The sequence below is a fragment of the Hyperolius riggenbachi genome, chromosome 12 (assembly GCF_040937935.1).
Source record: "Hyperolius riggenbachi isolate aHypRig1 chromosome 12, aHypRig1.pri, whole genome shotgun sequence".
NCBI lineage: Eukaryota > Metazoa > Chordata > Amphibia > Anura > Hyperoliidae > Hyperolius > Hyperolius riggenbachi.
Window position 1 is genome coordinate 60,624,534 of NC_090657.1, and position 25,212 is coordinate 60,649,745.

Here is a 25,212-nt window from a genome sequence, read left to right on the forward strand (position 1 = left end):
AGATATCTGACCGATGCAGTCAAATCACCAAAGCAGGAAACGTCTATCTCCTTGTGCAATGCTAACAGCAAACAGGAAAAAAAACATTACTGAACATCGAAGTGTTGTAACAATGGAAGATTGAGGCTCACACTGCATAGAAAGAAGTCCCCAAGCCTGTCGTCACAGCAGACAAGAGGGAAAGTGATACTTAGGAACTTGTGGGCTGAGCTAATTCCTTGTCCAAATAGTTCCTGGTTAAAGTCCTGCACTGTCACGAGTGCACATTACAGATGGCTCAGCAGAGGAACACAGATACTGTAGACAGCTTTTCAAGGTAGATATGTATAGTAATCTACTCAGCTTATTGCATTTAGATTGTGTAGCTACACACAACTCGTCAGCCTTTAGGAGACTTGTAGGGAAGCAGGAAAAGAGGGTGCATATGGCTAATGGACAAAAAGGGTGCCGCCATAGGCTGCAATGCAAAATATCGGCTATTGGGCGCCCAACAGGAAATTTGGGCGCCTGAGAAATAGCGATTCCAGGGATCATATTACCAAAAGTTTTCATTTACAGAATAAGGTTTATTACAAATATAGTCGTTTACTACTTCCTTTTGGTTTTACTTATTTTTTCGTTTTTAAGTTTCGCTTTCAGGAGTGTAACAAGTAAATTTTCGTTTACACTTATTTTATGGTTTTACAATTCGTGTTCATAGGTATAATGCTTAAATATTGTTTTCAACCTAATTGTATTAGAAAGACATCGCTTTTAGTATTAACCTTGTTTTCAGAATTATAATGCGTAGATTATATTTTTAAGATTTGTTATCTTACTAATATATCACTTTTAACATTACCTTTCTTTTAAGATATTTAATGCGTACGTGATTGTAAGGCTATTTATTTTATTATACATATATAACTTTTGCTATTTATAATATTTTTAATGTGTATGTGATTTTAAGGCTATTTATTCTATTAAAAATATATAAATGATTCTATTCATGTTATTTGTAGTGAAGTATTTTAAGGAGTTATTATTATTATTATTTATTGTACTTATAAAGCGCCAACATATTACGCAGCGCTGGACATTAATTTAGGTTACAGACAATATTTAGGGGTGACATACAGCAATATGACAATACAGGAATACAAGAAAACCAGATCACACAGCACAGTATGAGTACAAGGTAATGCTTAGTCAGTCTTTGGATGGGAGCATGGAGATTAGGCAAGTTAGGTTCACTCAGATGCATAGCATGGGTGCACAGTAATGGGGGTGCATGATCAGGTAGGACACAAATGGAGGAGGACCCTGCCCAAAGGCTTACAATCTAGAGGGAGAGGTAAGGACACGAGAGGTAGGGGACCAGAGTTCAGCTGTGGGTTTAGAGCAATTGTGAGGGGTGGTAGGCCAGAGTGAAAAGGTGAGTTTTGAGGGCCTTCTTGAAGGTGTTAAAGGAGGGGGCTGCCCTAATGGGTGGCGGTAGGGAGTTCCATAGTGTTGGAGCAGCTCTTGAGATTAAATCTATTATTGTTTATATGTGTGTAAGGGTGTTTTTGCAGTGGAGATGGTTAGGGTTAGGCACCACCAGGGGGGTGGTTAGGGTTAGAGACCACCAGGGGGATAGTTAGGTTTGGGCACCACTAGGTGGGTGGTTAGGGTTAGGCACCACCAGGGGGGTGATTAGGGTTAGGCACCACCAGGTAGTTGGTTAGGGTTAGGCACCACCAGGGGGATGGTTAGATTTAGGCACCACCAGGTGGGTGGTTAGGGTTAGGCAAGACCAGGAGGATGGTTAGGTTTAGGCACCACCAGGTGGGTGGTTAGGGTTAGGCACCACCAGGGGGGGTAATTAGGGTTAGGCACCACCAGGGGGGTGGTGAGGGATAGGCACCATAGGGGGGGTGGTTAGTGTTAGGCTCCACCAGGGGGATGGTTAGCTTTAGGCACCACCAGGGGGGTGGTTAGGTTTAGGCACCACCAGAGTGGTGGATAGGGTTAGGCACAACCAGGGGGGTGGTTAGGGTTAGGCACAACCAGGGGGGTGGTTAGGGTTAGGCACCACAAGGGGGGTTTTAGGGTTAGGCGCTACCAGGGGGGGGGGTCTAGGGGTTAGGGATAGGTACAGGGAGGGTTCTGTGTGATAGTAGGGTTAGGTATAGTTACAGTATAATATTTATAATATATACAGTTTATTAAATTATGTATATTTCCACAAAGGGGGGGGGGGGGGTCTAGGGGTTAGGGATAGGGAGAGATCTGTGTGAGAATACAGTTAGGTATAGTTGCAGTACAATATCTGTAATATCTACAATCATATTACTATGCTTAATACAAGTGTAAATATCGTTTTTTGTTATAGGCGGTATCTTGCCGTTTCATTTCCAATATCGGTTTTTATTATAGACGGTATTTTGTCGTTTCATTTCCGTTTAGTCAACATATTTAGCACTTGATTTTCATTTATATATTCATACTTAAACATGAGCCCCAGACATTTTCCTGTCTAAATCCCCAGAAAAATATGTATATTCCCTCAAAAGGGAATCCATAATTAGCATAATGTTTATAAGAGGAAACTAGGGTCCTCGACGCAGAAAAGCAATTAAACACAACACAAGAAAAAGTAGTTCCTCATACTATAAATATAGGTTCTCAAAGATAGGGAATCACCACTGCATCTTCCTCATATAAAATTCTTTATTTAGCAATAGGAATGACAATAAAATCATTTAAAGCGGACCCAAACAAAACTTTTTTTTAATTCAAAATATTTAGTTGCACTACTCTAACACATACAAAGATTCTGTCTGGATTCTGTCCCAGTATTATTATTATTATTATTTATTGTATTTATAAGGCACCAACCTATTACGCAGCGCTGCACAATAGATAAATGGGTTAACATACAGGTAGAACATACGGAAACTCACAACAAAACAAGATCATGCAAATTATTTGATAACAATACAGTGTCATAGGTCAAGATAGAGACTGTTCGAGTCTACAAGAAGGGTGGTTGTGAGTAAGATTGCATAATCAAGCTGGAAACACTAGGGAGGAGGGCCCTGCCAGAGGCTTACAATCTAAAGGGTGGGGTGGAGACAATAGGTGCGTCTTTTGAGAGGGGGTCTAACAGAACATATTATGATGCTGGTGTAGGGGGGTATGCGAGCGTGAAGAGGTGAGTCTTGAGAGCTTGTTTGAAGGTATTAAAGGTGGGGGCCAGTCTGATGGCTGGTGGGAGAGAGTTCCAGAGAGTAGGGGCAGCCCTGGTGAAGTCCTGCAATCGTGCATGTGACTGAGTTATGCGAGGTGCGACTAGGCGCAGGTCATTGGAGGATCGGAGGGGGCAGGCTGGTATGTGCCAGTAATATGAAAGGAAGGGAGAGGTTCCTCCAATAAATGTAAAATATTTTATATTTGTCATCATGCAGCTGAAAAAAGGCTGCTATGTATTATTATAATTTAGAAAATAAATTTTATTTCTGAAATCTTGTATTTTTAATTTGAGTCCACTTTAAAAACACACAAAAAGGCCATCATGTCCACAATAAATAATTAGAGTCCCATAGCCACTTGTCAGGATGGCAGTACACTGGCCCCGTGTATATGTCTCACCCTGTGTGGAAATAATCTCAATATAGTATATGGTGGGACATTGGGTCAATGCATCGCTGCCCAGACAAGTGAAAATACATCATTGTTCTGACTCGGCTATGCTGGCAGTGAGTGTAGATATTACTCAGACAGCTAACTCTGTGTGTATGACTGACCTGTAATAGTATGGCTGAGTGGCGTACCTAGGGCATTTGACACCCGGTGCTGGGTATTAAAAGACCCCCCCATTTCTGGGGTAGCTGGTGACCCGCGGCAAAGACGGGCATGGCCAAGACTGGATGAGGGTGGAGCTAACTGTAATTTAAAGTGAACCCGGGGTGAGCGCGATATGGAGGCTGCCATATTTATTTCCTTTTACACAATACTAGTTGCCTGGCAGCCCTGCTGATCTACTTGGCAGCAGTAGTGAACTGAATTACACCAGAAACAATTCTCAGTTCTGACAATATTGTCAGAAACCCCTGACCTGCTGCATGCTTGTTCAGGGTCTATGGTTGAAAGAATTAGAGGCAGGGGACCAGCAGGGCAGGCAACTGGTATTGCTTAAAAGGAGATAAATATGGCAGCCTCGATATTATTATCACCTTGGGTTCCCTTTTAAAGTGCAACGCAAAGACAGTGGGCCCAAGTTTTGGTGACCCTTTCCCCAGAAAATTCACATAATTGTGCAGGTTTTCTCTAGAAAATACACGTAATGTGAGCAGATTTGCCAAGAAAATACGTTCAATCATGTCGGCAGATTTGACCAAAAAACACGTTCAATCAAGTAGCAGATTTGACCAGAAAATCGTTCAATCATGTCAGCAGATTTGCCCAGAAAATACACGCAATCATGTCGGCAGATTTGCCCAGAAAATACATGCAATCATGTGGAAGATTTGACCAGAAAATACAAGCAATCATGTGGAAGATATGACCAGAAAATACATGCAATCATGTTGGCAGATTTGACCAGAAAATACGTGCAATCATGTCGGCAGATTTGACCTGAAAATACGTGCAATCATGTCAGCAGATTTGCCCAGAAAATACATGCAATCATGTCGGCAGATTTGCCCAGAAAATACATGCAATCGTGTCGGCAGATTTTTCCAGAAAATATATGACAATCATGTCGACAGATTTGCCCAGCAAATACATGCAATCATGTCGACAGATTTGACCAGAAAATACATGCAATCAAGTCAGCAGATTTGACCAGAAAATACATGCAATCAAGTCGGCAGATTTGACCAGAAAATACATGCTATCATGTGGAAGATTTGACCAGAAAATACATGCAATCATGTGGAAGATTTGACCAGAAAATACATGCAATCATGTGGCAGACCTGGCCAGAAAACACTTCAATCATGTAGCAGACCTGGCCAGAACATACACGATACACCTGCTAATATAAATAAAAAAAAAACATTTACTCACCTGCAGCACAGCAGACTTCCTGTCCTGGCCTCCGTCCGATTCGCAGCTCCCACGATCCTCTGCAGTCAGTCAGCAACGTTCCTGACCTGAAACTCCCGCGCTGAGAACAGGGCTACAGGAAAATGGTGCCCGAAGCCCTGCACTGCAGACTTAAAGTCTCCAGAGCAGGGCTTCGGATGCCATTTTACCGTAGCCCTGCTCTGCCGCAGCTGCTGGCTGCTGCTGCCGGTGCACTGACACGGCGCCTATTAGATGCTGAAAGTCAGTTCACGCTGGGGGGTGCTAATAGGGTGCTTGGAGAAATTTAGGGGGTGCTTCAGCACCTCAAAGCACCACCACTGCCCCCAGTATAGTTAGTATAGTTGCCCCCAGAATAGTTAGTATAGTTGCCCCCAAAATAGCTAGTATAATTGCCCCCAGAATAACTAGTATAGTTGCCCCCATAATAGGTAATATAGTTGCCCCCATAATAGGTAATATAGTTGCCCCCAGTGTAGGTAATATAGTTGCCCCAGTATAGCTAGTATAGTTGCCCCCAGTATAGATAGTATAGTTGCCCCCAGTATAGCTAGTATAGTTGCCCCCAGTATAGCTAGTATAGTTGCCCCCAGTATAGCTAGTATAGTTGCCCCCAGTATAGCAAAGCTAGTATAGTTGCCCCCAGTATAGCTAGTATAGTTGCCCCCAGTGTAGGTAATATAGTTGCCACCAGTATACATAGTATAGTTGGCCCCTATAATAGTTGCCCCAGTAGTATAGTATAGTTGCCCCCAGTATGGGGGAAGCTTGGAAGGAGGGGTGGCAGGGAGGGGGGCCAGACCCTCCACCTTCCTCACCTGGGTCCCCTCCTTCTGGCGCTTCCCCCCCCTCCTAATTAGCAGCAGCTTAGAGAAGCAGGCAGGAGCGGGCGAAGAGGACTTACTCACCTGCTTCCTGGCGATGGTGCACAGCGTCATCCTCACGTGACACTGGTATCTGCCTTCTCCACCACTCACTGTGCTTCCGCTAATCATGTATGTACCGTGTATGTACCTGGCCAGAACATACACGATACACCTGCTACTATAAATAAAAAAAAAACATTTACTCACCTGCAGCACAGCAGACTTCCTGTCCTGGCCTCCGTCCGATTCGCAGCTCCCACGATCCTCTGCAGTCAGTCAGCAACGTTCCTGACCTGAAACTCCCGCGCTGAGAGCAGGGCTACAGGAAAATGGTGCCCGAAGCCCTGCACTGCAGACTTAAAGTCTCCAGAGCAGGGCTTCGGATGCCATTTTACCGTAGCCCTGCTCTGCCGCAGCTGCTGGCTGCTGCTGCCGGTGCACTGACACGGCGCCTATTAGATGCTGAAAGTCAGTTCACGCTGGGGGGTGCTAATAGGGTGCTTGGAGAAATTTAGGGGGTGCTTCAGCACCTCAAAGCACCACCACTGCCCCCAGTATAGTTAGTATAGTTGCCCCCAGAATAGCTAGTATAGTTGCCCCCAAAATAGCTAGTATAATTGCCCCCAGAATAACTAGTATAGTTGCCCCCATAATAGGTAATATAGTTGCCCCCATAATAGGTAATATAGTTGCCCCCAGTGTAGGTAATATAGTTGCCCCAGTATAGCTAGTATAGTTGCCCCCAGTATAGATAGTATAGTTGCCCCCAGTATAGCTAGTATAGTTGCCCCCAGTATAGCTAGTATAGTTGCCCCCAGAATAGCTAGTATAGTTGCCCCCAGTATAGCAAAGCTAGTATAGTTGCCCCCAGTATAGCTAGTATAGTTGCCCCCAGTGTAGGTAATATAGTTGCCACCAGTATACATAGTATAGTTGGCCCCTATAATAGTTGCCCCAGTAGTATAGTATAGTTGCCCCCAGTATGGGGGAAGCTTGGAAGGAGGGGTGGCAGGGAGGGGGGCCAGACCCTCCACCTTCCTCACCTGGGTCCCCTCCTTCTGGCGCTTCCCCCCCCCTCCTAATTAGCAGCAGCTTAGAGAAGCAGGCAGGAGCGGGCGAAGAGGACTTACTCACCTGCTTCCTGGCGATGGTGCACAGCGTCATCCTCACGTGACACTGGTATCTGCCTTCTCCACCACTCACTGTGCTTCCGCTAATCAGTAAGCACAGTGAGCGGTAGAGAAGGCGTATACCAGTGTCACGTGACAATGACGCTGTGCGCCATCGCCTGGAACGCAGGAGGAAGGTGAGTAAGTCCTCTCCGCCTGCTCCTGCCCGCTTCTCTAAGCTGCTGCTAATTAGGAGGGGGTAAGCGCCAGAAGGAGGGGACCCAGGTGAGGGAGGTGGGGGGGCCTGGCCCCCCTCCCCGCCGCTTTCCCCGCTACCCCTCCTTTCTGTGTTGCTTCCCCCTCCTGCACAGGCCTCTGTGGGAGGCCTTGGTGACACCCCCTGGGGCGTCCGACACCCCGCCCCTTGCCACCCTATGGTAGGAACGCCACTGGTATGGCTCACTCCTTTACAGTCTCATCAGACAGCTTAACTCGATCAAATTGACTTCTGACTCGGCTATGCTGGCAGTGAGCGTAGATATTACTGAGACAGCTTACTCTGAGTGTGTGACTGACCTGTGATAGTATGGCTCACTCATTTACAGTCTCATCAGACAGCTTAACTCGATCAAATTGACATGAAGAAAGGTCTAAGTGTTTATTCTTCACACTCCAGATCTTTTAAGAAGCTCCTTGCGTTCTTGAAGTGGTTTCTTTCCGAAGCCAATACACTTTTTGTTGCCTTGTGAATAGGACATAGGCAATTAGGGTCTTCAATCTTGTCACCCAGATTGCTTTCAACTGGAGTAGTTGAAGGTGTGGGGAGGACATCAGTCTTCTTTACTGATACTGGACATTTGCTGCTTGTATAGTCTGGGTGTGAGCTGTCAGATTTAGCAGGAGGTGGACCAGGAGAATTAGGCTGACAGAAGAAGAAGCTTGGATCATTCTTGATCTCTGCAATGTCTCAGATTAACTCACAGAAGTAAGAAAAAGGAGGAAAGGAGACTTGATACTGTCTTTTGTATCTTGACCCTAATCCAGACCACTATTCTTGAATATTGTACGGCAGCTTGGAAACAATGGGATTCACTCCCTGAGATGTGTCCAAGTAACTGAGGCCTAATAGGCGAGTGTCTTGCTTAGCCAGCTGGAGTTCTAGAAGGAGGTCACTGAGCTCCTGAAATCTCAGGCTGTCTTTGCTGGATATGTTTGGAAAGTTCTTCAAACGTTTGAACAAGGCATTTTCTATAACCTCAGGGCTGTCAAAGCTCTGTTCTAGTTAGTCCCAAGCAGCTTTGAGGCCTCCTGTAGGATTACAGAGGTGGACAGATCTTAGTCTCTTGATACGTTCTGCAGATTGTGGACCTAGCCACCGGATGAGAAGGTCTAGCTCTTCAGATGCAGTGATGCCAAGGTCACTAATCACGCCTTTGAAAGCATATTTCCAGGTTCTATAATTCTCCGGCTGATCATCAAACTTTGTCAGGCTTGTCTTGGTAAGCTCTCGGCGAATCATAAACCTAGAAAACTCTGATATATCTGTTCTCTCTGACTTTGGGAAGGAGTTTGCAGATTGAGTGGCATTGAATGCATTATTTGTGGTGTTGTGGTGAACAGATGCTGGGATGTAAGGGACTGCATAGGCATTCAGCTCAGGAGCTGGTTTAAAGTCCATAGGCCTAGTCTCATGTGAATATGGAACTGCTGGGTTGGCAGGTGTTTGATGACTTGCTGGCAAATAAGATTGGACATGAGCATTTAAGTGCTGAGCTTGCTGAGGCCAAGGGTCTTGGTTCACTGTGGCATACGAGGAAGGATCAGGATGGCAAATAGGTAATGCACTGTAGTGATCTTCGGTATGAGGTGGTGCAGAAGAATCAGTCTTCCGTTGCTCTGGAACAATGTTTGAATTGCCAGGCACATCTGAAGCAATCGACGGTTCACTTTGATGGTTTAGAACATAGTCTCTAGTTAGTTTAAGGTGATCCTCTTCATGAATATCGCTTAAAATTGTATTAACCTCATCACACTCATTGGCAGCTTGCTCTAGAACCTTCAGCCTTGCTGCGTGTGCACATTGTTGTTCCAGGATCGCTATTTCTGCCCTTTTTCGAGCTACATCAATTTCCATTTCTGCTTTTTTTTGTGCAAAGGCAGCCTGTACTTTAAGGGCTTCTGAATCTGCACGTGCCTTTATAAGTTGCTCCCTGATACTTGAATACTTTGATGATTGTGATTTTGATCGATTTGACTGCTTGCTAGAAACAGATGTGCGAGATTGTGCTTTGCGAAGTTGAATGATTTTGGCCACTGCTTTAGTCTGAATTTGTAATACTCAGGGCCTGATTTCTGGGAAGGCCACAAAGGCCATGGCCTAGGACGTTAAATCAGATAAGATAAGAAGGACGGCATGACTTGGAGAGAGAAGAGGTCATATGTCAAAGTTAATCACCTCTTCCTGTCCCGCAGAGCAGCCAGCCAGCGCCCTGCTCTGCACTAATAGCTGAATTCCAGAGTTCCCCAATTCCAGCAAGTCTCTCTCTCACAATTCCTGGTGTGTTATGACAATCAACATCTGCTGTCACCTCACCTGATGATCCATTCCTCTGTATCATGGACATACAAGTTGATGTGAGAATTACCAGGGATTTACATTACAAAGCAGATAGAACTAAGTTCCGCTGAGTTTTAATGCAGGCATTCGCAGACATCAGTGAGCTCTGCTAGTTTCTTCACTTTCTCCTTTACAGCTGTGACACTGACCCCAGCAGCTGTAAATTACGCTTTCTTATCTCTAGTCTAACTAAATTTATGGCTTTAGGTTTTTTTTTTCTTCCTAGCCAGCAGTGGTCTAAGTTAACTCTTTCCTGACTCATTTTCTGTCCTTCAGTTCCTACCATCTATGAGAACTGCAGGAATAAAAATGCTGTTTGCTTTCCTTTCATTGCTAGACTGTCACTGTCACCTGAGCTGTTACTACCTCTATGCTAGTGTGTATGGTTTGGCATCCTTCTGCTTTCCTGTAGCAGTAGAGCATTGTACCATCTTAGCCATCAGTGAAAGCAGAGAGTTTTGAATCAGGATGATACTATTTATTGGCTTTAAAAGAAAAAAAGTAATCTTTCTGTGAATGCGAATAAGCATTCTTCAGACTTTGTTCCTACACTGTCAATATGTTAGAGCACACCACCATATGTACTTTCAACATTCAAAAGAGATTGAATGTGGAGAAGGCAATGATGGATATGACAATCAATGAAATGCAAAATTTCCCAATTTGATGCAAATTTGGTTGTAGCTTGTATGGAGATTGAAGTTTGACCAATCAAATTTTGACCAATCTTCATCTGAATCTGACTGGTCCATGTTCATTCTTAATACAAATTCACAACTGTATGGTGGTGTGGTGGGTAGCACTCTCGCCATGGAGCCCCACAATTCTGGGTTCAAATCAACACTATATGCATGAAGTTTTATGCTATCCCTTTGTTTACTTTGGTTTGCTCTCCCAAAAATATACAGCTAAGTTAATTGGGTTCCCCAAAACTGTCCTTAGGCTATGATAAGACATTTGACCATAGTAGGGATTCGAGCATGTTTGAGGACAGTCATGGCTGTACAGAATCTCATAAAGCTGAGTACACAACTCACATTTCTATATATATATTTCATTATATCTTTTCATTGGACTACACTAAAGATGCTGTCCTATCAAAATAACTCAACACACAGCCATTAATGTCTAAACTGCTAGCAACAAAAGCACGTACACCACTAAATGAAGAATGTTGAAATTCTGCCCAAATTGTCAATATTTTGTATGCCCACCACTATTTTCCAGCACTTCCTTAACTTTTTTGGTCATAGAGCTCAAAAGAGCTTTGCAGGTTGCCTCTAGAATCCTCTTCCACTCATCCATCACAAATCTGGTGCATGTTAGAGATCCTGCGCTCCTCCACCTTCCGTTTGAGGATGCCCCACAGATGCTCAGTATGGTTTAGTTTCAAAAAGTTTTATTGTGCTGATAAACATTAATGAAGCTCAATGGTTTTAGCTCTGGAGATATGCTTGGCCAGTCCAGTACCTTTATCTTCAGAAAGACATTGGTCATCTTGGAAGTATGTGGGGTCATTCATTTGGAATACTACCTTGCGGTCCATGTTCTGCTTCAGTATATCACAGTACATGTTGGCAATCATGGTTCCCTCACTGAACTGTAGCTCCCCAGTTCTGGCAGCGCTCATGCAGACCAAAACCATGACACTCCCACCACCATGCTTGACTGTAGAAAAGATACATTTGTATTCCTTATCTGGTTGCCACCACACATGCTTGACACCTTCAGAACCAGATTAGTTTATCTTGGTCTCATCAGTGCACAGGACATGATTCCAGTAATTCTTGTCCTTAGTCTGCTTGTCTTCTGTTTGTGGGCTTGTGCATCATCTTTAGGAGAGGCTTCCTTCTGGGAATTCAGCCATGTGGACCAACTTGACGCAGTGTGTGACGTATGGTCTGAGCACTGACAGGATAACCCTCCACTCCTTCAACCTCTGCAACAATTCTACAAGCACTCATATGTCTATTTGCAAAGGACAACCTCTTGCTAAGACACTGAGCACATCCACTCAATTTGTTTGGATGACCACGGCAAGGCCTGTTCTGAGAAGAACCTGTCCTGCTAAACCACTGTGTGGTCTTGGCTACCTTGTTGCAGTTCAGTTTTAGGGTGTTGGCAATCTTCGTATAGCCCAGGCCAACTTTATGTAGAGCAACAATCCTCTGAGAGCTCTCTGCCATGAGGTGCCATGTTGAATTTCCAATGACCAGTATGAAAGAGTGTGAGAGCGATAACACCAAATCTAACACACCTGCTCCCCATTCACACCTGAGACCTTGTAACACAAAGAGTAACATGACCCTGAGGAGGGAAAATGTCTAATTGGGTAAAATTTTGACATTCTTCACTTAGGGGTGTACTCACTTTTGTTGCCAGCAGTCTAGACATTAATGACTGTGTGTATTTTGATGGGACAGCAAATTTACATTGTTATACAAGCTGTACACTGACTTCTTTACATTGTATCAAAGTGTCCTATCTTCACTGGTGTCCCATGAAAAGATATAATTAAATATTTACACAAATGTGAGGGCTGTATGTTGTAAAGTGCTTCAGAAGATACATGCAGTAGTAATAATGATATGATGTCAGAGTAAGACTATGGAAAGGATTAGACTGTGAGGTCCTCTGAGGACAGTCAGTGACATGACTATGTACAGTATGTGAAGTGCTGCAGGAGATGTCAGCACTATATAAATACATAATAATAATATGGTAGGACATTAGACTATGTCTATGGTAAGATTAGAGTATGAGCTCCAATGAGGACAGTCAGTGACATGGCTATGTACTCTGTAAAGTGCTGCAGAATAGAGATGCTCATTCAGATTTCGGGAATTGAAACTTACGAAAATCGGATTTCTGCGTAAATACTGCATTCCTGCAATTCAGTAATTTTAGCCCAAGCAGAAACCACTTGGAAGTATTTGGCCATTCAGAGAATGCAAAAATGACCAAAAAAACACTCCTCGGAACTCAGAAATCTGAACTCGGAAATTGGATTTCTGCGGAAATATTGCGTTACCACAACTCGGTAATTTTAGCCCAATCACAGAACTCGAAAGCATTGGACCAATCAGAGAATAACAAAACAACTTGGAAGTATTTGGCCAATCAGAGAATGCAAAAAATGACCAAAAAATATGACTCGGAAATCTGAACTCAGGAATCTGAAACTGATCAGAAATCTGTGGAATTGGTAATGGGCATTGGGGGAAATCGGAATTTCTGCGGAATCGGAAATCTGCATTTCCAACCATCCCTACTGCAGAAGATATCAGTGCTAGATAACTACATAATAATTATATGGTAGGGCATTACACTATGACTGTGGTAGGATTCGAGCGTGAGCTCCTCTAAGGACAGTCAGTGACATGACTATGTACTGTGTAAAGTGCTGCGGAGGGTGTCAGTGCTATATAAATACATAATAATAATATGGTAGGACATTAGACTATGGCTATGGTAGAGATTTGATTGTGAGTCCCTCTGTGGACAGTCAGTGGCTAGCAGGAAGTAGAGCGTGTATCAGCGGCTATGCAGAGGAGACCAGCGGCAAGTGATTGGCAATTGGAATGGTAGGGAGGTGAGTTGCTCTATATAAGGCTATTCTGTGCTAACTCTGCAGTGGAGGGGGAGCACGGAAGGTGGCCCCAGGGAGAGGAAGGGAGGGAGAAGTCGTGCTGCCCTCCCTGCAGCCACGACTCCCCCCTCCATCATGGCGCCCCCCCCACCTAAGCGCTCAGGGCGGCTGCAGGGCCTGCACACCCCTAGAAACGGGGCTGTAAGTGCTTATGAGGACAGTCAGTGACATGACTATGTACTCTGTAAAGTGTTGCAGAAGATATCAGTGCTTTATAAATACATCTTAATAATATAGTAGGACACTAGACTATGACCATGGTAAGGATTAGATTGTGAGCTCCTCTGAGGACAGGTAAACTGGAGTTTGGCTATCCCGACACTATTAGCGCCGCCATAACCGCAGATTATGTTGTTTTCTATGGTGCCGCCGTTTCTTCTGAATGGCCCATGCACCATTATAATCTGCTTCTATTGTAAGGGGCTCCAGCTTGCTGAAGTCCTTGTAAGACTCAGAAAGCCAAATGGGCTCAGTCCAATTGCCTCTTTTTCTTTCTGAAATATCAATATAGGACTATGTTGCCCAAAACTTTATACGTGTCAAAAAAAATAAGCCTGCAGACAATGTCTGGCTTTTCATAGCTATGAATGATCTGCACATTCACTCACTGAGCAGAACTTGCTATTGTAAAGAAGAACTACTGCAAATACCTTCTATTTTACAAAGGCAAGTTTTTATAGTTTTCTGAGATTCTGGCTTACTATTTCTTACCTGGAAACTGTAAGGAACTTGTATTTTGCTAATCTTGCCCATAGATCTGTAGCAAACCATGCCTTGGGCTCCCTGCACACTGCTTGCGATTCCGATTTTTAATCAGTTTTTACATCCGACTCCGACTTTTAATTGTTACTGCATGCTGCGATTTGACCCTCTTTTTCTGTTGATTGCATTCAGGGAAAATCGGAAATGGAATCGGAATCGCAAAACGGATTTGCAGGGTGCAGGGAGCCTTGCACTGATTAAGGCCAGCCTAGACTGAAACAGCCATTTACAAGTTGTCAAAAGTGAGGGGTCACAGAAAGTGCGTTTAGGAGTTTATTCAGTCAACAAATATACAGTACAGTTCGTTACATCTTAGCAAAGCAGATTCTTCGTTACAGCTTCTTGATTACCTTCCTGGTGAATGGTAATCAGGTTATCTTCTGTCTATACTACGTTACATCTATACTACATAGCCCGAAGGCTTATCTACTATATACAACGTACAGCGCTGCGTAAGATGATGGCGCTATATAAATACTAAATAATAATAATAATATATGATGACAAAACATAAATTAGAGTAAAGGATTGGAAGCCAGCAAAGAGAAGAAGTGTCTCTCTTCAGCCTGTGACCCCTTTTTAATACCGGTCACCAAAGAGTTAAATGTGACATCATCTGAGCCATCCCCCCAAACCTACAATTGGCTCAGACCCCTTGTGGTGTCATGACATGCACCTACTTAATTAATATTCCGAGTGCTTTCTACCCTACATACAAGGAATGCCATGTTTGGTAAATATTGGCTATGTTTACCTTTCTGCCGTCTAACGGTCTGGGGCAGTTTGGGCCTGTGGCCTTTCACCAGGGACATGTTCGGGACATGTTCCTGGTAACTGCCTGCATCCTCTCTTCTGCGAGAACCTCTTCTTAAAGGTATACTCTGTGAACCAAGCCTTTTACCTAAACTCAGTACAAATAACTGAGGCCTACCTAAATTATAACAGGGTTGAGCCTGTTAAAACTCAGAGCCATACTTAAAGAGGAAAATAATGTAATAAAAAAGTGCTTCATTTTTACAATAATTATGTATAAATGATTGTCAGTGTTTGCCCATTGTAAAATATTTTACATTTCTGATTTACATTCAGACATTTATTATATGGTGACATTTTTACTGTTGGCAGGTGATGTAGCTGCTGTTTGCCTTTTTGGCAGTTGGAAACAGCTATAAACAGCTATTTCTCACAATGCAACAAGGTTCACAAAAAGGAAACTACCAGGAGTACCACGGTCCTCAGAGTTTCTTGTGGGAGGGGTTTCACCACAATATCAGTCATACAGCGCCACCTGATGGTCTGTTTGTGAAAAGGAATAGATTTCTCATGTAAAAGGGGGTATCAGCTACTGATTGGGATAAAGTTCAATTCTTGGTCGGAGTTTCTCTTTAAAGGTTTTAAGTATGTAAGTGTGCACTTTCAATATTAATAAACATTTGGTATAGTTTTACGGTATGGATGCTGTGAACTTTAACCTTCGAGGTGATATGCAGACTAAGCGTAGAAGAGGAGGGAGAGAGTTTGTGATAGGCAGGAGATGGCCTTGATTAACCTGACAGTCACTACACAGAGAGTTAAATGCGTGCATTAAACACCAAGTGAACACCTGACATAACTGGCTAAGCAAATTTGGCCTAATTGGCTATTGATGAGGCAATGCTCATGCAAATATGCATTCGCTTTCGCATGCCAACTTATGCAGGGTCAAAAACCAATGCTGCAAAGCGGTCGCCCTGCGGGAATTAGTTCATGCTGCAATAGCACTATCCAGGAGCGCCACGGGGAGGCTTCCCAATGCCCCCATACTCTCACTGCCTGGGAACCACAGCAGCACCCCGGAGGGGGAGGCTGGGTGGCGCAGGCAACCCCCCCCCCCCCCCCAAGCGTGGCCAGCGCCGGGGAGGTCCGTCCGCACCCACCTCCCAATATTTAAAAGCATTGTTGTATGGGGGCATTGGGAAGCCTCCGCGTGGCGCTCCTGGATAGTGCTATTGCAGCATGAACTAATTCCCACAGGGCGACCGCTTTGCACTTGGTGTTTAATGCACACATTCAATTCTTTGTGTAGTGATTAACCTGACAGTGTTGGGGACACAATCTTGCAGAGGGTCATTGTTTAAGTCTAAAGCGGTATCGTCACCATAAAAATCAAATTTCAACAGCAACTGGTCTGAGTGTATTAAGTGATAAAGATGCTAATCCTGCATTCAAAATTTGCAAAACGTTTTCTGCTGTTATGATTTGAAGTTATCATATACCTTAGGAGCACTGGCTCTTTAGTAGTCGGTGCCAAAGAATTGCATGCTGGGGGTTCTTTTTATCTATAATATATTCCTCCTCTTACCTTTATTTCCCTGTCTGCTGCTTATCTGAAACCTGATCCCCTACTCACTTGTGTTTTACAAGCAAGGCTCACTTGTGTTTACAAGCAAAAGTAAAGGGCAGAAATGACATCACGAGTTAGCCTTTACTGTGGGCAAAAGACATGGCCCCCATCAGGAACAGAATTCTTGTCATTTACTATATAACATTCACTGAAATCAAAACGTGGACAGTACAATACATGTGTTATGTAAGTAGATCAAGTATTTATCTACTTATATATGTGATTTTTTCCCTGGAATAGTATGGCTGATCCTACTGCTTTAATGCCTGGTACACACTATGACATTTTCTGGCAGATTTACTGCCAAATCGATTATTTCCAACATGTTCGATCTGATCGGACCGTTCACTTCTATGGAAAATTGATTGGAAAATCGATCGGAAATCAGATCGGACAGGTTGGAAATAATCGATCTGGCAGTAAATCTGCAAAAAAAAAAATCTCATTGTGTGTACCTAGCATAAGGGTGGATGCTCCTTCTTGAGGGTGAGGTGGTGGTGTTTACTCATAAAGGCGGACTTTGTCCCAAGCTCTGGGACAATTAGAGGCCTTGAATAAGGCTGAATTTCCTGCTGGGGGGACTTGTGCACTCTCTGCTCTTGTGAACTTTTATTTGAATTTTTTGCATTTTGAGGCGCACCACCTTTATACAACCTAATTCCCGTCAGAGTAGTGTTTTCTATATTTTTTTCGGTACGCTATCCATGCTGAAAATTGAGTCATGTATGGGCGCCTTTATTCAAGTAAGTTCTTGCTAATGTAAAGCTGAAGATGTGCAAATACCTTCTGTTTTAAAATGATACTTAAAGAGGAACTGTCGCAAAAATCTTAAAATTTGAAACACATACAAATAAGAAGTACATTTCTTCCAGAGTATAATGAGCCATAAATTACTTTTCTCCTATGTTGCTGTCACTTATAGTAGGTAGTAGAAATCTGACATTTCCGACAGGTTTTGGGCTAGTCCATCTCTTCATGGGGGATTCTCAGCATGGCCTTTATTCTTTATAAAGACATTCCCTGAAAAAGATTTATACAAAGATGCTGGCCAGCCTCCCTGCTTTCTGCACACTGTTTTGGCAGTTGGATGGAGCAACTGCCATTCACTAAGTACTTTTTAAAATAAAGAAAACCCTGAGAACCCCCCCTATGAAAAGATGGGCTAGTCGGTAATGTCAGATTTCTACTCAGTGACAGCAACATAGGGGAAAAGTAATTTATGGCTCATTTTACTCTGGGAGAAATGTACTTCTTATTTGTATGTGTTTTATTTTTGCGACAGTTCCTCTTTAAAGGGAGGGTTCATGGTAAAATAAAAATATGAATCTACTTACCTGTGGCTTCTTCCAGCCCGTGGCAGGCAGGACATGTTATCGACGCTGCTCCACAGGCTCCTGGTCTTCTTTGGTGGCGCACCCGACCTGGCCAGGCAGCTTCCAGGTCAGCTCTTGTGCACTCCAGCATGCGTCTCAAGCGGGTGCACTGATACCATCGGACGTCCTCTGGGCTGTACTGCGCAGGCGCAGTAGTTCTGCGCCTGTGCAGTACGGCCTGGAGGACGTCCGATGACGTCAGCGCGCCCGCTTGAGACGCACGTTGGAGCGCTCAAGAGCCGACCTGGAAGCCAGCCAGGCCAGGTCGGGTGTGCCACCGAAGAAGACCGGGAGCCTGTGGAGCGGCGTCGAGGGCACGTCCTGCCTGCCACGGGCTGGAGGAAGCCCCAGGTAAGTGGATTCATATTTTTATTTTTTTATTACAGCGGTTCTTCCCTTTAAAGTGGAATATAACCCTGCATTTCAACTTTGCTCTAAAACATTATTTACAGCATATGATATGCAACCAGCATTTTTTTTTTACTAGACCAGCATTGGAAGGGTTACACACAGAGCTTTAAAGTTCCATGGAGAGAAATGCAGACGCATCCGAAGCTTAGATAGATACATTTAAATAAACAGAATGTAACAAGTGAGGAATGTTACACACTCTTTGGCTGTCCTCCAGCTCCTGCACAGTCAGAGAGAGTGAGTCACATTCCACACTTGTTACATTTTGTTTACTTAAATGTATCCATCTAAACTTCGGCTGCGGAGAGCAGTTTTCTCCACGGAACTTTAAAGCTCTGTGTGTAACCCTTCCAATGCTGGTCTAGTAAAAAAAAATGCTGGTTGCATATAATATGCTGTAAATAATGTTTTAGAGCGAAGTTGAAATGCAGGGTTGTATTCCGCTTTAAGTAAACACAATGTAACAAGTGAGGAATGTGACTCACACTCTCTCTCTGTGTCTTGGAGCTCCTGCACAGTCAGAGTGTGTGTCACATTCCACACTTGTTACATTGTGTTTACTTAAATGTATCTATCTAAACTTCGGATGCGGCAGCAGTTCTCTCCACTGAACTTTAAAGCTCTGTGTGTAACCCTTCCAATACTGGTCTAGTAAAAAAAAATGCTGGTTGCACATAATATGTTGTAAATAATGTTTTAGAGCAAAGGTGAAATGCAGGGTTATATTCCGCTTTAAGTAAAAATAAACTGATGAGATAAATAATTGTATCTATCCTCCTACTCCTAAAAATGCCTTTTAGATATCCCACAGTTTTATGTTATGTTTAAAATCATTAAAAAAGTAGATTTATTGTTTTGTCTCGGATCAATGAAACAATCTGTCCCCTGTCTTAGAGAGTTATGGTATCTGTCTCAGAACCTGAGTTCTCTGCCAGGAAAGCGATAATCCCTTATCATTGGAGGAGGCTGTAGTCCAACTGAGTCCCGACTGGAGAAAAACTGTCAGTTGCATAGCTGAATATTAACTCTTTCAGGCTGAGAAAAAAGAAAAGCAACACAGCCTATTTATTTGTGCGCTTGGCACTGTACATGCAAATGTCTATCACATCATGTCACATGTCACTTGAGCTTCTCTTTAAAGGGAAGATCCATGGATTTTGATAAAAAAAATAAAAATACTAATCCACTTACCTGGGGCTTCCTCCAGCCCGTGGCAGGCAGGACGTGCCCTCGACGCCGCTCCGGAGGCTCCCGTTCTTCTCCGTGGCTCACCTGACCTGGCCAGGCCGGCTTCCTGGTCAGGCTTCTCCTTTCGCTCCAACGAGCGTCTCATGTGGTCGCGCTGACGTCATCGGATGTCCTACGGACTGTACTGCGCAGGCGCAGAACTACTGCGCCTGCGCAGTACAGCCTGGGGGACATCTGATGACGTCAGCATGACCGCGTGAGACGCACGTTGGAGCACAGAAGAGCCCGACCTGGCCAGGTCGGGTGAGCTACCAGAGAAGACCGGGATCCTCTGGAGCAGCGTCGAGGGCACGTCCTGCCTGCCACGGGCTGGAGGAAGCCCCAGGTAAGTGGATTAGTATTTTTATTTCTCCGTGAACCCTCCCTTTAAGAAGTCAAACTTTATTTAGCATACAATGTAATAAGTAAAACATAGTGAAGAGAATAAAGTTTTAGTTTTATGAAATGTGTATTATTCTCCTACACAGGGAGCTGATACAGAGAGCCCATCAGAAGGTATTTCTGGAACTAAAGCCGGACTCACAAAGCAAGAATCAGAACTGTGGGATCCTCTGACTGCAAATCGTGAGGTCACGGAGGAGAAGGAGATGCAGCATTGGAGTAGTTCTTGCTCATAACTGCATACTGCAATCACCTGGGCATCCTAAACCCTCACGTGGGAGTGTTAAGTAATAGCCACCTTATAGAATAAAGTCCAAATTCTAATCAGACAACAAGGCCTAATGTCCTTCAGATTAAGTCCAGCGTTAGCTATCTTAAATATAGGCATTACAATAATTCCAGTTGGACTTATATCATTGGTTTTTCACATACTAGCAGTTGCGTGACAACTGACACTAACTAATTGGAAATTGGCTGGATGCCCTATGGTTATGCAACTACGTCATCAGGTATACAACAATATAGTCCTGGAGAGACTTATTAGACAGAGATCATCCACTTTTACCATACACCACTGAGCTCTACCCCCTTGGCAACCATGAGATATCATCCCTCCCATGCCCGGGTTTTCCATAAGGCACTGTAGGCACATGCCTACAGGAGCCAGATGATGGAAAAGCGGCTCATTCCCCTCCCCCGGTGCATCCATTCCTCCTTCCCTATGCAGAGTCCGGAGCAGAGTGTAAATGAGAGGTTAATCACCCAAGTCTCGGCATTCCACTGATGAGATCTCCCTTCAGTCAGGGGAACCTTTAGCTACCTAATACTTGGGGGCACCTCTAGCTACTTATTACTGAGGGTACCTGATGCTGGGAATACATGACTCAATTCTGAGCCATTTAGATGGCTCAATAGATCATTTCCAACATGTCCGATCTCGCGCCTGATCGTTTCCATGCTCGATTCTGCAGGGAGGACAATGGGAAAAGATAAGAAAAATGAATGGAAGATAAGAGAATCGCCCGCAGAATGGAACACGGAAAACGACGGGCGTGGAATCGAGCGGCAAAATCGACCTGTGTATTCCAAGCATAAAACTAAGGGGAACCTGTGCCTACTTATGCCGGGCAGGGGAAGTAGGGGAAAGGCTGCAATGGGGCCAGCGAGCAAGCTAGTGGTGTGGTTTGGTGGGGGCTTGTGTGTTCATGGAGGGCAAAGTCTTGGGTGTCAGAACATCTGTGCCTATAGGCTCCTGTGATGTAAATCTGGGCCTGCCTGCTTCAAACAAACAGTAACCATCCCCCTTTGACTTTAAAACCTTAGAAGTATAGCCCCCAGCACCGACCATCTTACATATCTTGTTTACCGGATGCTAGAGTGGAAGGTATTCAGTACCACAACATTGGACCTTGGTCGAGTTGGACAGTTGTAGTACAGTTTTCCCTTTTCCTTGATTAATTCATAGCATTTTTATTGATGTACCGTATGTCTACACCTAACATGTCAAACTCTGGCACGCGGGCCAAATTCGGTACTCAGATCCATTCAGTTTTGCCCTCAAGTGGTTTCTCCACTTTGCATTATGTTTGGCCCACTCTAGACCACCAGGGAAGCTATATTGGAGGTGAAGCGCTAGAACACCAGGAAAGCCATATGGGGAGGTAGGGGGAGAGCACTAAATACTAGAAACTGTATAGGGGAGGGTGGGTGTCTCTAGACACCAGGGAACAGTATGGGGAGGACCACTAGAAAACAGAGAACTTAATAAGGGAGGAAGGAGGCCAGTAGACATTGAGGTCGGCCCATGACTAGGTCCCAGTGCTCAATTTCGGCCCACTTTGTATTTGAGTTTGACACCCCTGATCTACACTTACTAAGTGGCAACAAAATACACACAGGTATTTTGTGCTGTTACTGACCCAAGAAACTATCCAAATGCAGAGTGCCGAGAGGGGCTTCGCACCCTGAGCTATACCAGCCCGCATGATCCATGGTATTGGGGGCTCCAGGGGGAGGGGTGACCAAGCCTTCCCCTTGCCCCAGAGCACTTATTCAATCCATGGACAAGGGGCTTTTCCCCACCTCCGGTGCTACAAGAGGAGGTGGGGGCAATGACTCCCGGGTGGGGGTGGGGGGGTTATGGAGGCAACTGGAAGTCCCCTTTAAGAAAGGGACCCACAGATGAACCCCCCACCTGGAGAAATGAATATAGGGGTACAAAGTACCTCTTACCTATTTGCACAAAGGGTTAAGTGAAATAAAAACACAATGATAAAAAAGGTATTTTATTATTCTTAATTAACCAGAAATACTTACCTGTACCTTAAAAAAGTGTTCCCATGCCAATATCCTCAGAAATGTCCCACGCCAATATTCTCTAGTCTTGTTATCTTCTGTTACAGTTGATTGAAGATCATTGGACACCAGCCGACACACATCGCCACTCCCCCGCGCAGCTCTCAGCTATAAGTTTATAGCTGAGAGCTAAAAGCATCTTTGATTTTTGGCTCCAAGGCTCCCCATTGGTCTGTTATCAGACCAATCCCCATTGGTCCTAAAAAAAAAAAAAAAAAAAGAAAAGTTTCCAAAATAGGTAAAGTTGCTAGGGATCTTTATACAGCCATATTGCGGCTATATAGCGATCCCTGGCCAAATCGTTGTGACTCCGGAGGGGTTTCCAGGGGGTCCATACACACTGCGTATGGAAACCCCATCAAGAAATTAATTGCTCTTTCTTTTGATATATGTAAATTTACACTACATTATCTGTCATTAATTTTTCCTCATTTTTTCTATGAAACTTTTAAAATTGATTTTCTCAAAAACTATATCTTTTTGAAAAAAAAAATCTTCTTCTACCCACTGTCCCCCTCCATATACCCTGCAAATTAGGTGTTTCTAGCATTTCAGGGGGCTTTGCTATTAACCGCTAAAGTCGGAGGCTATTGACTTCAATGTAAAAATGCGAACGCATTTTTTTTTATTGTGTTCCATGCGAATGGCAAAAAGCCCAATGATCGCCGAATACTGCTCCCCGGCGAACTGTTCCAGCCATCTTTACTCCGGAGCCATTAAAATTTCTACAGAATGTTTTATTGGTTATTGAATAAACACGTTCTTGTTGGTGTAAATACAGTTTGACAACTTTATTGTGGATTCAGTTATATATTCAGCTTCAAAAGCCCTACACCAGAAGTAATTATACCAAATAAATCGCCAGTGAGGAGGTGTGAAATGTTCTCCTAACACAGTAGGTCGCTTCACCAAGGTGGGGCTAGCAAATCACCAGACAATCAAAGCTGCTGTTAACTGGATTGGCTACTAGGAGCTTTAATTTGCTAATCTGAGGCACTGAGACCTTGCTTCATAACTGCGATTGGCAATTAATTATTGGCCTGAAGAAGTGGTTTGACTGACGAAATGTGTTGCTTTAGTGCAAATAAATCTGTTTATTATTAATTAATACTGCTTCATCCTCATTGTTAGGAGGTGGAGGATGCAGAGGCTGTTGACCGGCCTTCTGTGATATGGACCACCTAAGCACAGGGTCTAAGTCAGGGGTCTCAAACTCAATTTACCTGGGGGGCCGCAGGAGGCAAAGTCAGGATGAGGCTGGGCCGCATAAGGAATTTCACAATCGCGGCGCATTGCCGCCTCTGCCCGCCCCTCTCTCTTCCTTCACAGAAAGGGGCGGGGAGAGGTGGCAATCCGTGCGGCGATTGACGTGAGGAGGGGCAGAGCTGAAGCTGAAAGCTCTGCCTCTTCCAGGAAATGCCGGCGGATTGCCCCCTGGGCGATTTGGGGGCTCTACAGCCCTCGTTTAGCGGCGGGGATGCGGCGGATTACTTGGGAGCACTGAAGCGAACTATAAGGAAGCTTTTGCCGGCGAGGGCCACAAAATATTGTATAGAAGGCCGCAAATGGCCCGCGGGCCGTGAGTTTGAGACCCCTGGTCTAAGTGAACACAGGTCTTCACCCACACCCCCTAGAGGGGAGTGCAGGAACTTTGCAGCCTAGTGCCCACCAGGTTGCGCTTAGGTTATCCCACAGTGGTTTGGAGAACAAATGACACTGCAGTGTAGAGATCAATGCATCAGATCCAGGAGCTGAAGACAGAGACGTAGTCGGGGTCACAAGCCGGGGTCGAGGCAGGTGGATAGCAATCAGAGTCGAGGTCACGAGCCAAGGTCGGGGCAGGCAGATAACAGGCTGAATCGAGGTCACAGACAGAGGTCGGGACAGGCGGCAATCAAGTAGAGTCGGGGTCACAAGCCAGGGGACACAACGGGTAATCAACACAGAGCAGGGATTCACCATACACGGGCTCATCCAGAACTGTCAGAAACCACAGCACTGTGGCTTTGGGCAGGAGTACTTATATAGGGAATTCTGGAGCCAAAACACAGCGCATGCGTACAAACATCCACTAACCCTCTGCGCATGTGTACGTCATAACACCTAGCGTTTGAACAGTAAATCCATCTGCGTGTGCCAAAGACCTTGCGTATGCATGCATACTACGCAGATGACCCGGAAGCGGCTGCCAAAGAGCAATAAAACCCCAAGAATTGCTGTGTGCGCGCGTTAGGAAACGCGCGTGGCGATGTTGGCTGGGACCAGGACGGTGAGTATGACATTGCAGCCCCCCCCCCCCACGGGCAACCTCCGGATGCCCTCAGCCCCAGGCTTACCAGGAAATTTGTGATGGAAAGCTTGAATTAACCTAGGAGCATGGATATTCTGAAGAGGTTCCCACAAGCTTTCCTCAAGACCAAAACCCTTCCACTTAACTAGGTACTGAATAGACCTTCCCCTCCGCCTATATTCCAAAATTTGTTCAACCTCATACTCCTTAACACCATCAACCAGTATGGGCAAAGGAATACGAGCAGACCTCCCAGGAAACTTACTACAGTGGGTTGCAAAAGTATTCAGCCCCCTTGAAGTTTTCCACATTTTGTCCCATTACTGCCACAAACATGCATCAATTTGATTGGAATTCCACGTGAAAGACCAATACAAAGTGGTGTACATGTGAGAAGTGGAACGAAAATCATACATGATTCCAAACATTTTTTACAAATCAATAACTGCAAAGTGGGGTGTGCGTAATTATTCGGCCCCCTGAGGCAATACTTTGTAGAACCACTTTTTGCTGCAATTACAGCTGCCAGTCTTTTAGGGTATGTCTCTACCAGCTTTGCACATCTAGAGACTGAAATCCTTGCCCATTCTTCTTTGCAAAACAGCTCCAGCTCAGTCAGATTAGATGGACAGCGTTTGTGAACAGCAGTTTTCAGATCTTGCCACAGATTCTCGATTGGATTTAGATCTGGACTTTGACTGGGCCATTCTAACACA

At 44.5% G+C, this 25,212-nt stretch overlaps 1 long non-coding RNA gene across 1 annotated transcript; it reads left to right on the top strand.

Moving 5' to 3' along the window:
• Positions 1-257: 257 nt before the first annotated feature.
• Positions 258-20,186, top strand: LOC137541778 (uncharacterized). The gene is made up of 2 exons (XR_011025265.1): positions 258-316; positions 19,938-20,186. It is a non-coding gene; the product is annotated as an uncharacterized lncRNA (long non-coding RNA).
• The last annotated feature ends 5,026 nt before the right edge of the window (positions 20,187-25,212 follow it).